The sequence below is a fragment of the Ovis canadensis genome, chromosome 4 (assembly GCF_042477335.2).
Source record: "Ovis canadensis isolate MfBH-ARS-UI-01 breed Bighorn chromosome 4, ARS-UI_OviCan_v2, whole genome shotgun sequence".
Classification (NCBI taxonomy): Eukaryota; Metazoa; Chordata; class Mammalia; order Artiodactyla; family Bovidae; genus Ovis; species Ovis canadensis.
This window is the reverse complement of record NC_091248.1, coordinates 126,223,015-126,236,644: the sequence shown is the minus strand read 5'-3', so window position 1 is coordinate 126,236,644 and position 13,630 is coordinate 126,223,015. Positions and strand designations below refer to the sequence as shown.

The following is a 13,630-nucleotide window of genomic DNA, read 5'->3' as shown; positions in this document are numbered from 1 at the left end:
GCTACAGGTGTACCATATAGTGATTCACAAGGTTTAAAGGCTATATTCCATTTATAGTTATTATAAACTATTGGATATATTGCCTATGTTGTACAGTCTATCCTTGTAGTTTTATACATAATATTTATACATAATAGTTCATACCTCTTGACACTACGCTTGTACCGCCCCTCCCCTCATGCCCTCTTCCCACTAGTAACCACTAGTTTGTTCTACACATTTGTGAGTCTGCTTTTCTGTCATATTCACTAGTTTGTTGGGTTCTTTAGGTTCCATGTATAAGTGACATCATACAGTCTTTGCCTTTCTCTAATTTACTTCACTTAGCATAGTACCTTTCAAGTCCACCAATGTTGTTGCAAATGGCAAATTTTCATTCTTTTTTATGGCTGAGTAGTATTCCATTGTACAGCTGGACTACATCTTCTTTAGTCCTCTGTGCCTGGACACTTAGGCTGCCTCCATATCTTGGCTATTGTAAATAATACTGCCATAAGACGCTGGGGTGTATGCATCTTTTTGAATTAGTGTTTTTGTTTTAAAAAGGAATCATTTATTTAAACAAGTATCTTATGTGGCTCTAGTAAAATACTGTACGCTTCAGGAATTTGTTAGGGGATAATATCTCCTAAGTGTTGGGAAGAATATTAACTGCCTAATAGCTTTTCTGTTTCTGAACCTATTTCAGCAAATCTTTGCAGCATGCCTACCACGTGTCAGCTGCCATTCTAAGTGCTGGGGATATACAGCAAAGAGTAAAAAAGATGAAAATTGTTACTAATGAGAACTTTTCATGCCTCCCTGAAGAATTTGGTTTATATAGTCCAAATACTGACCTGAAGCATGGATGGGATTTTAGTTATGACCCTGTCTATGTATAGTGACTTGCCTGAAATGGCAGTGCAGCTTCCATGTTGTAACTCACACAGTCAATGCACACAGTAAGATTTGGTTATCAATACACATATTCCCTGAGGTCAACCACCCTTCAAAGAAATGAGTGGTGCTTTTCAAGAAAAAGGCCTGAAATTTCACTGCTCATCTTGGGCATAGTCCCGAGGTCTTCTGACGTTGTATTTACCCTTCTCTGAACACTGTTTGGTCCGTGTCCTTCTAAAAAGTCAAAAGCTTAATAGCTTGTAAATGGCCTAACTGGGATTATCACCCAGGCAGCATTAATTCCAAAGTCGATCATCTTTCCTATATTACCTTTCAAGGGCTAGGACGACACAGACAGGTCAGCTGTTGAGAAAACCCCAGCTCTCTGACAGTTCAGCTCAGGTAGGACCCATGGAAGGAAGAACTATTTTTAGGATGTTAGGTAGAAAGACTTATTTTGTTTGGACACACTGACTTGAAGCGCCTACAGAACACCCAGGTGGCGACGTCTACCAGGCATTCGAGCAGCCTGTGAGTGTCATGTTTCTCCTCTCCTTTTGATAAACACAGAAGCCTCCTGACCACTAAAAAAATACACAGCTTCAAAAGGTACTTAATAACAAAAAATTACAGCGTCAACTCTGTCATTATTCTATTGGGTGGTATTCACGATACTACAAGACCATTTGCTCTTCCGCTTCAGGTAACACGGATGGTGGAACACAGCATAGTTCCTGCCCACAGAGAGCTTTGCACCCTTGGCCACAGAACTGCAGAAAGACACAGATGCTTAGACACCCTGACAACCTCTCTCTGGTTCTCCTGGGCTGTTGTCGCTCAGTGGTGTCCGACTCTTTCCGACCCCAGGGACTGTAGCCCACCAGGCTCCTCTGTCCATGGGATTCTCCAGGCAAGAACACTGGAGTGGGAGGCCATTTCCTTCTCCACTGGTTCTCTTGAAGTTACTGACATAAACAGTAGGGAAAGGTACGGATATGACTTGAACTCCTTGACATTGGGCGGAAGGTTTCCCTTGAGCTTCTTCTGCTTCTTCCCTCATTGAATCACTTTTCCCACTCACCCTTCCAAGCACATGGATTTCTGGTGCTTCAGGGGGATTTGTCTTTGCTCCTCCATGTGACATGCTCTGTCAGGACACCTGGTTGTCTTTCTTCTCTTTGTCTCTTAAATCTTACCACTTTCCTGAAACCATTCTGAGCCACTCCAGATGAACCATCTGCCCTCTTTTCAATGGCTGTCATCTTAATTCTTGTCACTCCATACATGGCATTCATCTTCTTAATGGCAGGGGCCAATCTTAGTTATACTTGCAGTCCCAATGACAAGTAGCAGAGCTAATTAGATCAAACTGCCAACATCCACTGGATCATTGAAAAAGCAAGAGAATACCAGAAAAACAACTACTTTTGCTTTATTGATCATACCAAAGTCTTTGACTGTGTAGATCACAACACACTGTGGAAAATTATGAAAGAGATGGGAATACCAGACCACCTTACCTGCCTCCTGAGGAATCTGTATGCAGGTCAAAAAGCAACAGTTAGAACCAGACATGGAACAAGAAGACTGGTTCCAAATTGGGAAAGGAGTACGTCAAGGCTGTATATTGTCACCCTGCTTATTTAACTTCTATGCAGAGTACATCATGAGAAATGCTGGGCTAGATGAAGCACAAGCTGGAATCAAGATTTCTGGGAGAAATATCAATAACCTCAGATATGCAGATGATACCACCCTTATGGCAGAAAGTGAAGAGGAACTAAAGAGCCTCTTGAGGAAAGTGAAAGAGGAAAGTGAATGAGCTGGCTTAAAATCCAACATTTAAAAAATGAAGATCATGGTATCTGGTCCCATCACTTCATGGCAAATAGATGGGGAAACAATGGAAACAGTGAGAAACTTTATTTTCCTGGGCTCCAAAATCACTGCAGATTGTGATTGCAGCCATCAAATTAAAAGATGCTTGCTCTTTGGAAGAAAAGCTATGACCAACATAGACAGCATATTAAAAACCAGAGACATTACTTTGCCAATAAAGGTTCATCTAGTCAGAGCTATGGTTTTTCCAGTGGTCATGTATGGATATGAGAGTTGGACTATAAAGAAAGCTGTGTGCCAAAGAATTGATGCTTTTGAACTGTGGTGTTGGAGAATACTCTTGAGAGTCCCTTGAACTGCAAGGAGATCCAACCAGTCCATCCTAAAGGAAATCAGTCCTGAATATTCATTGGAAGTACTGATGCTGAAGCTGAAACTCCAATATTTTGGCCGCCTGATCTGAAGAACTGGCATCATGGACATGAGTTTGAGCAGCTCTGGGAGTTGGTGAAATACAGGGAAGCCTGGATTGCTGCAGTCCATGGGGTCACAAAGAGCTGGACACAACTGAGCACCTGAGCTGGACTGACTGGTATAATTAAAATCAGTCCATTAAGAGGTATGCAAACATTTTTGTGAAAAAAGACTATAGCCCTCCAGGCTCCTCTGTCTATGGAATTCTCTAGGCAAGAATACTGGAGTGGGTTGCTATTTCCTTCTCCAGGGGATCTTCTAAATCCAGGGATTGCACCTGGGTCTCCCATATTTTGGGCAGATTCTTTTACCATCTGAGGCACTTAGGGGAGCCAATAAAGTCTCCCATGCAGGTACAATTTTGGAAGTCAGCTGCCTAGACTCAATTCCACCCTTAAAGCAAAGCACCATCCTTACTCTTCCCAACAGAGGAAAGGAACATATTGAATACAGAAAAGCTGTATAATAATAATTTCTGTGTCTGCTAGTCTGGTTATTATCAGAAAAAAGTCAGTGGAAACCCCCCACCCCCAGGTCCCAGAAAAGTCCTCATGAAATTCCAGGACAGGCTCCTGTGTCCACATGAGCATGCCTGTTTTCATGGCTTTGTTTATAACTTGAGCTTGCTTCTCCGAATGCATGTAAGCGCTTATTCCCTGGAGGCAAATCCATTTCATCCTGGCATGCACACTGATATGCTACTTTGATAGATATATTTCAGATGATTTCATTGTAACTGTTCTTTCCCCTGGGTACTAACATCCTCTTAGAAATGCACATAGAGGAACACAGAGGCCAAGAGACACCGATGAGGCCAAACCACAAACCTCATTCTGCTACCGATTTTTATGCCCTCCCACCCCCATCCAATTTTGCTGCAAAAGCCATTTGCGTGGTGCTAGAGTATCAAGGAACCTATCCATATTTTGGGAAACATCATGACTTCACTTTCACTTTTCACTTTCATGCACTGGAGAAGGAAATGGCAACCCACTCCAGTGTTCTTGCCTGGAGAATCCCAGGGACGGGGAAGCCTGGTGGGCTGCTGCCTATGGGGTCGCACAGAGTTGGACACGACTGAAGCGACTTAGCAGCAGTAGCAGCAGCAGGTTCAAAATAGACTTTAGGTATTTAGTCTCAGGCCCAGACTTGTGTCAAACAGGCAAACACTACATTCAATATACTTTTCTCCTGGATCCCCAAATGACACTTGTGGACAAAGAATTTCACCTGCCAAAGGAGGCTGTGGCCATCAAGCCATCAGCAGCCCCCATGCCCACCCCCACAGCACACTCTGTGTGCTGGGGATTCAGGCTGGAGGAGACAGGATACTGGCCCTAGAGAGTGAGGATGTAGATCGGAGGAATGATTTCCATCAACCCAGACTCTTGCATCTTCTTATACATAAAAAATGGCTAAATTCATTAACTTGAGATGTCTGGTTTTTCTTTAATGAATAGTAATCTTTTGATGTTCCAACTGCTTGTTTTGGTTGCAAAAAACTCCCATATATCCTGGCTCCTCCTTTACCTTTTCGGAGCAGTCCCTCAGAGCTACCTGAGAGTCTGCCTCCCTGACTTAAGTCCTCAGCATGTCTACCGCATAAAACATGGTTGTGCATGGTTTTTTCAGTTGACACGCTACACGGTAACACCAAAGTGTGGCGCTGTTCCACTCCAGTTTACCGTCTCATGGAAGCGTGTTTCTGCTCATTTCCGGCTCACACATCCTGTTTGTCTGGTCATCCCCATTATGTTGACAGACCACGTTTCCCTTGACCCACCCTGAGACCTGTTCTCCTCGCCTCCCTCAGCAGAGGACAGGCAGACATGTCACTGCAGGGACTGGTGACAGGGGATCCTTCTCTATGGGTGAGCTTGTGAACCAGCCTGGCTGTGACTGCAGAGCCCACCGAGATGGCTCACACCCTGAAACACGCTCGGACACGGTCACATGGACGCTTCCACACACAGCCAGCCTTCCCTCCCGTCGCTGTTGTCTCTGTCTTCTGTGTGGGAAGGGAAACCAGCTCACAGTTCAGCACTTTCCCTGGCCCCCAACTTCAAGTGGGGGCAGGGAGGGAAAAACACACTTTGTAAGAGGCAGCCCAGTGGGAGCTGTTCCTTGTAATATGTAAAATGATCAGAAATTAGGACTGGGTGAGTGAAAACACACCTTCTTGCACGGAAAGAACAGAAACCAGGAATGTTTGATTCCATTTCTAAAGGCCCTTGCCTGCCCTTTGCTATGTTCCAGGAAGTCTTCATCAGGAAAGTGAAAGTCTACGCCCCACCCCCTCTATCCACGGGGCGAGGGTGCTGGTTCTGAGCCCACCTTGTGCCTGTACCAGGTGAGGGGCATGGCCCCACAAAGCCCTGCCCCCAACTATCATGCTGGTGGTTTACAGGTGACCGACGTGTCCTGAAGCTCTGAGTTTTAGGACTGTGTGAGATCACTCATCTTTTGGATCCACTCTCCTCAAACATAAAACTCTCTGGGGCCCCAAAGAGCAAGCGGTTGGTTGGCCCGCTGTGGTAGAGTCAGCCTAGGACTGCCTTTCACTGTGGGGCACAAGAAGTAAATTGACGTGAAATTCAGACCTGGAGAGCCTGCTGTTCAGGAAACAATAGCATTTCCTACACGTCAGGCCCTGTTTTAAGTCCTTTTTATGGATTAGCTCATTTCATCCTCCTGAGAACCTTGTGAGGCTGGGGTTTGCATCCCATTTTGGAGGCTAAAAACTTGGCTAGGGTCCCACGAAAAAGAAGTGGTGGAACCAAGGTCTGAACCCAAGAAACTGGCTCCAGAAGCCACTTGCAAGGAAATAAGCTGAATTGTCTGTGATGAGAAGCAGGGGGCTGGCCTGGCTCTATCAACTCATCACTGTCATCAAGGTGGCCAACTAGCTCAGCCCAGTGGTTTCTCTGTGGTTGGTGGGCTGTCTGGTGAGGCCAAAGATGTCGAAAAACTTCTGATTGCACTTGTCTGGCTGCGAAAGTGAGTGTGCGAGGCCTTTTATCTGACAAAGATAATTCCACGTAATGACAGCATCAGCTGAGCAGTGTGATAAACTAAGAGCTCTGAACCAACATCGTAAGAGGAACAGAGAGCCAGTACCCCAGATACAGTTCCATCATGGACCTAAACGCACAGCGAGTATGGTTAGCACCCTTACAGCGACACTTGGGAAATCATGAATAGCACTAACTGCTTTAAAACATTACTGTCTGACTATAATTTTGATTGCTTTTATAGAATGTGAAAAATTAAGAGAGGATGTTTCAAGCCAGGTACTTAAGCACAATAAGCTGTTTTAAAAGACAGTTGTAAGAACAGAATATTGAAAAGAGATTTGAATTCTTTAGCCTCTAATTTCTCGCTTGTCTCATTTGAGTAGGTAGGGAGAAAAAGGGCCAGTGAAGCTTCCCAAAAAATACAGAATATAAACGAGGTAGCTGTGATTCTTATTTACTAAATTTCAAAATATGTAAAACTGTAGACTTTAGGCTCAGAAGCCAACTGCAAATAAAACACATATTTAAATGCATACAAAAATAAATTGAGATTATCAAACAGAAAACTCCCCCAAATGAAAGGTACTAAAAGCTTCAGGTTGTCACATACCAGGGACAAAAAAATTAGATAGTAGCTGACATCTAGAGAAAATATTGCCATGGAAACCACTTGGGCTTTAGCCTCTAATGGGGCAATTTGAGATACTTTAACAAAACTGCTGCTATTAATTATAATTTAATTTAAATTGCAACATTCTTCTGGTAGTGGAGTCTGGGCTCAATGATGCAAATATGTCTTTGTTCTTCCAGTGTCTTTGTTTTCTTTCACTTAACGCACTCTCTTCAAATCTGAGCTCTATGGCAGAAAATTATTCTTTTTCAAACTATTTGTTTTAGCCATTCACTGTTGACTGATATTTCAAAAACTGATATGAAAATCAACTGTTCTTAGCTAGGATGCTGAAGAGCTCAGGGGACAGGTTTTGTTTTAAGAGAGGCAATTTGTTGATCCCATTTTTCAGGAGGGAGAGATCTCTCAAGGTCAGCAGGCTTTTACTCAGGCAAACACTGTGTGGCAGGACCTGGGCGAGCTTCAGTTTTGTGTTTCTACTGTACCTTTCCCCTCAATGTCTCCAGAAGGACAACCAGACAGAATTTTAGAGCTCAAGTGGGGAAGAGATTATGAATTTGGGGGTTCGACTTGGGAAGGTAAACAAACCTTACATTTCTAGCTTCTTAAAAGAGCAGCTAAGGACGTTCTTGGTGGTCCTGTGGTTAAGAATCTGACTGCCAATGCAGGAGGAACAAGGGTTCAATCCCTGGTCCAGGAAGATCCCTCGGGACAACTAAGCCCATGCACCCCAACTACTGAAGTCCACCTGCCCTCGAGAAGCCACTGCAATGAGAAGCCCGTGGGCTGCATCTAGAGAGTAGCCCTCGCCACAGCAACTAGAGGAAACCCAAGCACGGCAGCAAGACACAGTGCAACTGGAAACAAAAAAAAAAGAGTGGCCAAGTGGCAGCTGCTTGCATGAGTGTTTCAGATCCAGTGACCGAGAGTTTAATTAGGTGAAGGGAAACAGAATAAAGGACTTTGTCATCCTCTGCTATAGGTCTTGACTATTTAAATATGCCAACTTCAAAGTGCTAAAAGAACAATCCAGTTTTACCAAACTCCCTCCTTCCATCCGTTTTTAAGCTGTCTCAGTTGCCTTTCGGGAAAGTGATCCATTGATACTCCCAAGGGAGGGTTCTTCTGTCTGCTTAGCTATAAGAAGGCATCTGGGTTAGAAGCAGCTCATTACTGACTCAGACTCCGTGTAAACACAAGACAAGACATTAGTTCAGTTCAGTTCAGTTCAGTTCAGTCGCTCAGTCGTGTCCGACTCTTTGCGACCCCACGAATCGCAGCACGCCAGGCCTCCCTGTCGGTCACCAACTCCCGGAGTTCACTCAGACTCGCGTCCATCAAGTCAGTGCTGCCATCCAGCCATATGATGTCCTTTTCACGCCAAAGAAGTCTGGTTGTTTTCCCTGTGGGCAAAGCGTCGCCTCTTTTGCATTTAATTCTAGTTGTTTCTAAGTCAGTTGTTGAAGCTCTGGCTGACTAATGGGGCAGGCACTGTGGATCATGGATCCTTATGACCCATAGTGCCTGCCACAGGGGCTGGTCTAAAACATGACCTCGGCTAAAACACGGGATGGCACTTGGGTCAGAGCCATGTGGTTGGCTGGTACAAGGGTTGCCAGAACCAGCTTTCTGGGCTCACTTAGGACGTTGTGTGCATCCTAGTGAAAGTCGCTCAGTCGTGTCCGACTTTTTGTGACCCCATGGACTATACAGTCCATGGAATTCTCTAGACCAGAGTACTGGAGTGGGTAGCTGTTCCCTTCTCCAGGGGATCTTTCCAACCCAGGGATTGAACCCAGGTCTCCTGCATTGCAGGCAGATTCTTTACCGCTGAGCCACCAGGGAAGCCCCCAGTGTATCCTGCTGTAGGGCTAAGCCGAGCCTGGAAAGCCCAGCTCTGAGGTGTATGCAGCCTCTTCCTCCATGAGGATGACCGCTCCATCGTGTGCGGGCCACCACCACTCTCCCTCTGCCACCGGCTTTATAAATCCACGTTGACATTAACAGGAAAGCAAGAAGGAGGAAGCCCAAATGTGGGGCATGTGACAGATCTGGGGAGTACCCTTTAAACCCCTTTCTGAGGGAAAAATCGAGTAGGGAAACGGCAACCCACTCCGCTATCCTTGACGGAAGAATCCCACGGGCAGAGGAGCCTGGCAGACTCCAGTCCGTGTTCTCGCAGTCGGACATGACTGTGTGTATATACATCATCTGAGGGGAAACACGCTTCCAGACTGCACGCAGCCCGCCGCCCCCCACCTCCAGGTGCCAGCACTCACACAGGACCCCCAAGGCCAGGGAGGCAGCGCCTTGGCCTTGAGTAAGCCGGAGGAGGGGGTTCGTCGGCCTTGAGTGGATTGAGCAGGCTTTGTCTTCCCTTGCATGCCTCATTCCAATGTGCCTTTAGGAGAAAACAAATGAACTGACTCCTAAGTGCTTTGGTTCAGAGCTTTCCAACTTGAAGGCTCAGACAAACCACTTGGGATCTGGTTAAGACGCATGTTCTGACGGCCTTGGGCTGGGAGCCTGTGTTGCGGGCTGCAGGGAAGCTTGCGTGTACATACGGCTCTCTGAGCAGCAGAGCTTTAATTGAGGCTCACGGTGGTTCACATCTCCTGCTGTTCCTGTGCGTGTGTGTTTTAATTTAACATGATGCCTGAGAAGGAGCTGAAATGATTGCTTCTGAGACTGTCTTTTTTTTTTTTTTTTGTGGAGGGACTGACTCCTTGCGTGCTTTTGAAATGAGAGGTATGATAGCACACCCCACAGCGCTGCTTCCTTTAACCCTATTTCTTTTGAATCTTGTGATAGCTACTACTAGGAACCCTGCTTTCGTTTAGGAGGACAATTCTCTAGTATTAAATATATTGAACGCAGAGTGGGAGAATCTATTACTGATCAATATTCAGAGCTGTCTAAGAAAAAACCTCTTTTGGGCATGCGTGCTCAGTCATTTCTGACTCTGTGACTCCATGGACTACAGCCCACCAGGACCCTCTGTCCATGAGAGTCTCCAGGCAAGAATACTGGATTGGGCTGCCATGCCCTCCTGCAGGGCATGGTCTACAAATCCCTGTCTACTGAGTCTCGTGCATTGGCAGGTGGGTTCTTTACCGCTGAGCCACCTGGGAAGCCCTATCGCCAAGGAGTTTAATAAATGATTATCTTAGACAAGTCCTGGGAGACCTTTTCTGGTTTAAAACACCCGATTCTCTAAAGCAGGTGTATCAGGGAGGAAAAGTATTTCTGTAAGCAGCTTTTGGCAGGAAAAGCTCTTTGCTGGAGGCCCCTTTTGCTTGTCACTAACTTCTAAACCAGGCTCCCCCGTGGTCTTCTTATCTTCTGCCCAACACACCTTTCAGATCTTGTGATCACACAATTCCTGTCTAGCCTGTTGGTTCTTTCCATAGATCATAGAAGCAGAACTGAAGAATAAGGGATTAACAGGTGACCAGATGTCTTCAGGGAGCTCACGGACAAACTGTGAGAACAAGATGGCATCTAAGGAAAGACCAGGAGGAGTCGGCCAGCTTGTACACAAGCCTGCACACAGTGGGGGTGGCAAGAACCCTGACCCCCATATCTCCTCAATTAACTGAGATCACTTCTCTTTCTCCCTCAAACAACATTCATGGCCCAGCAGAACCTTTGGAGAAGATTTCTGGGGATGTGGAATCTCCCCAGATTGTGGTGTTCTGATTAAAAGCAATTTTCCTTTCTACTAACATTCACCTCTCTCTTGAGTATTGATTTTTCAAGTGGCGAGCAGCCAGATCTGATTTGGTAACATTGTGATGTTGGCATATAGCTTTCTGATAGTACAGATGCATCCACAGGCATATCTGAGAGAAAACTGATGTAGATTTAAACACACTGGCCTATCGGTTTCTCTGGAGTTTATTGGTTTTGTTTGAAGGGATTGTCTTGTTGCTGCTGGTTCTTGCACGAATGGGTTGTGCAGTGGCAGAATGCAGTCAGCTAGGGGGAAAGCCTGAGGTCACACAGGACCATAGTGTGTCCAGGGTCCCACGGCATCAGAGCGACTGACTCCCACTTGGTGGAATGCTGCAACGTGGTCATGCTGGCTGCCAAGTCCAGTGAACACCCCGGCTATGCAACGGTCTCAGCTAATACAATCTGTGGGCTCCTGATCAGCAGGGCAGTCGTAGCCAGAAGTGTCTGCTGAATCATGGAAATGGCTTCAGTTTCTTAGGAGGGAGTAGTTGAGAAATTAACAATAGTAAGGAAGAAAAACTGAAGCGGAACTAAAGAGCCTCATGATGAGGGTGAAAGAGGAAAATGAAAAAGCTGGCTTAAAACTCAACATTCAAAAAAATAAGATTATGGCATCCAATCCCATCACTTCATGGCAAATAGAGGGGAAAAAGTGGAAGCAGTGATATGTTTTATCTCCTTGGGCTCCAAAATCACTGTGGACAGTGACTGCAGCCATAAAATTAAAAGACTCCTTGGAAGATCAAACCAGTCAATCTTACAGGAAATCAACCCTGAATACTCTTTGGAAGAACTGAGGCTGAAGCTGAAGCTCTAGTACTTTGGTCACCTGATGGGAAGAGCTGACTCACTGGAAAAGACTCTGATGCTGGCAAAGATTGAAGGCAATAGGAGAAGAGGGCAACAGAGGATGAGATGGTTAGATGGTATCACTGATTCGATGGACATGAACTAGGGCAAACTCTGGGAGATGGGGAGGGACAGGGAAGCCTGGCGTGCTATAGTCCATAGGATCACAAAAGAGTCGGATGTGACTTGGCAACTGAACAACAACTCCTTGAAGGGAAAGCTATGACAAACCTAGACAGCGTATTAAAAAGCAAAGACATCGCTTTGCTGACAAAGGTCTGTTGAGTCAACGCTATGGATTTTCTAGTAGTCATGCATGAGTTTGAGAGTTGGACCACAAAGGTGGCTGAACACAGAAGAACTGATGCTTTCGAACTGTGGTGCTGTAGAAGACTCTTGAGAGTCCCTTGGGCAGCAAGATCAAACTAGCCAATCCCAAAGGAAATCAACCCTGGATACTCATTGGAAGAACTGATGCTGAAGCTCCAATACTTTGGCCACCTGATGCCAAGAGCCAACTCACAGGAAAAGACCCTGATGCTGGGAAAGATTGAAGGAAAAAGAAGGGGGCGGCAGAGGATGAATGGCTGGATGGCATCACTGACTCAATGGACATGAGTTTGAGCAAACTCTGGGAGATAGTGAAGGACAGAGAAGCCTGGCGTGCTGCAGTCCATGGGGTTGCAAAGAGTTGGACATGACTTAGAGACTAACAATAGTGACAAAGAAGAAGAAAGTAACCCACCACAGTGAATAAGCCAAAATATGTTTTTTTAAAGACATTCCCTGATATATTTTACCTTTTCTTCTAGACAGTGGTTAAGAGTTGGCACTGTTCAGAAGACCCACGTTTTCAGGAAACACTGGAGAGACTACCTTCAGAATTCTGCAGAGAAAAGCACCCACCAGGCACCAAGCAAGTCCCAGCTAAGGCTCTGGACTTGGAGAATCTGTGGCTGGGATTCAGTCAAAATAACATTTTTTTAAAAAATCACCTAAATCTAGTCAGGGCTTCCAGCTGGCTCTGCCTGCCAATGCAGGAGACCTGGGTTCAATCCCTGGGTTGGGAAAATCCTCTGGAGGAGAGCATGGCAACCCACTCCAGTATTCTTGCCTGGAGAATCCCATGGCCAGAGGAGCCTGGTGGGCTACAGTCCATGGTGTGGCAGAGAGTCGGACATGATTTAGCAGCAAACAGCAAATCTAGTCAAAAGATGAGTCTCCTCATTTGGAAGAATATTTAGGCACAGTTAATCATTTGAGGAACCAGGCAAAGATGAAGGGTCTTCTTTTACTCTTGTTTGGTGGAAATTTCTAGTAAATTCAAAGGCCATAGTTTGACTGAGGGTGTCTCTTTTGGAAACGCCTAGATATTACTGATTTTGTTACCATCATATGTCTTTCAAGGGAGTAGAATGAATAATAAAATGCATTTTAAAAACATCTAATCTTCTGCTACAACTCCATATCTCAACTTGCAGATAAAGTTGTCTTCAGTAGATGTTTATACTCCAGCTCTTTGTGGACCAGCTCTGTCAACATCCCTGGGGCTTTGGCTATGCAGGATTATCTATGTTGTAACTGCTATTTCATCTAAACCAAAAATTGCCCCTTTCTAAGCATCTGGTCCTATCACTTCATGGCAAATAGATGGGGGAACAGTGGAAACAGTGTCAGACTTTATTTTTTTGGGCTCCAAAATCACTGCAGACGGTGATTGCAGCCATGAAATTAAAAGATGCTTACTCCTTGGAAGAAAAGTTACGACCAACCTAGACAGCATGTTGAAAAACAGAGACATTATTTTGCCAACAAAGGTCCATCTAGTCAAGGCTCTGGTTTTTCCAGTGGTCATGTATGGATGTGAGAGTTCGACTGTGAAGAAAGCCGAGCGCCAAAGAATTGATGCTTTTGAACTGTGGTGCTGGAGAAGACTCTTGAGAGTCCCTTGCACTGCAAGCAGATCCAACCAGTCCATTCTAAAGGAGATCAGTCATAGATGTTCGTTGGAAGGACTGATGCTAAAGCTGAGACTCCAATACTTTGGCCACCTGATGAGAAAAGCTGACTCATTGGAAAAGACTCTGATGGTGGGAGGGATTGGGGGCAGGAGGAGAAGGGGATGACAGAGGATGAGATGGCTGGATGGCATCATCGACTCGATGGACATGAGTCTGAGTGAACTCCGGGAGTAGGTGATGGACAGGGA

The 13,630-nt window shown here is 45.4% G+C and overlaps 1 protein-coding gene across 1 annotated transcript in view; it reads right to left on the bottom strand.

Annotated features, from left to right (window-relative positions):
- Positions 1-13,630, bottom strand: part of CNTNAP2 (contactin associated protein 2) — a 2,336,063-nt gene that overhangs the window by 7,010 nt on the left and 2,315,423 nt on the right. The window lies entirely within an intron of this gene.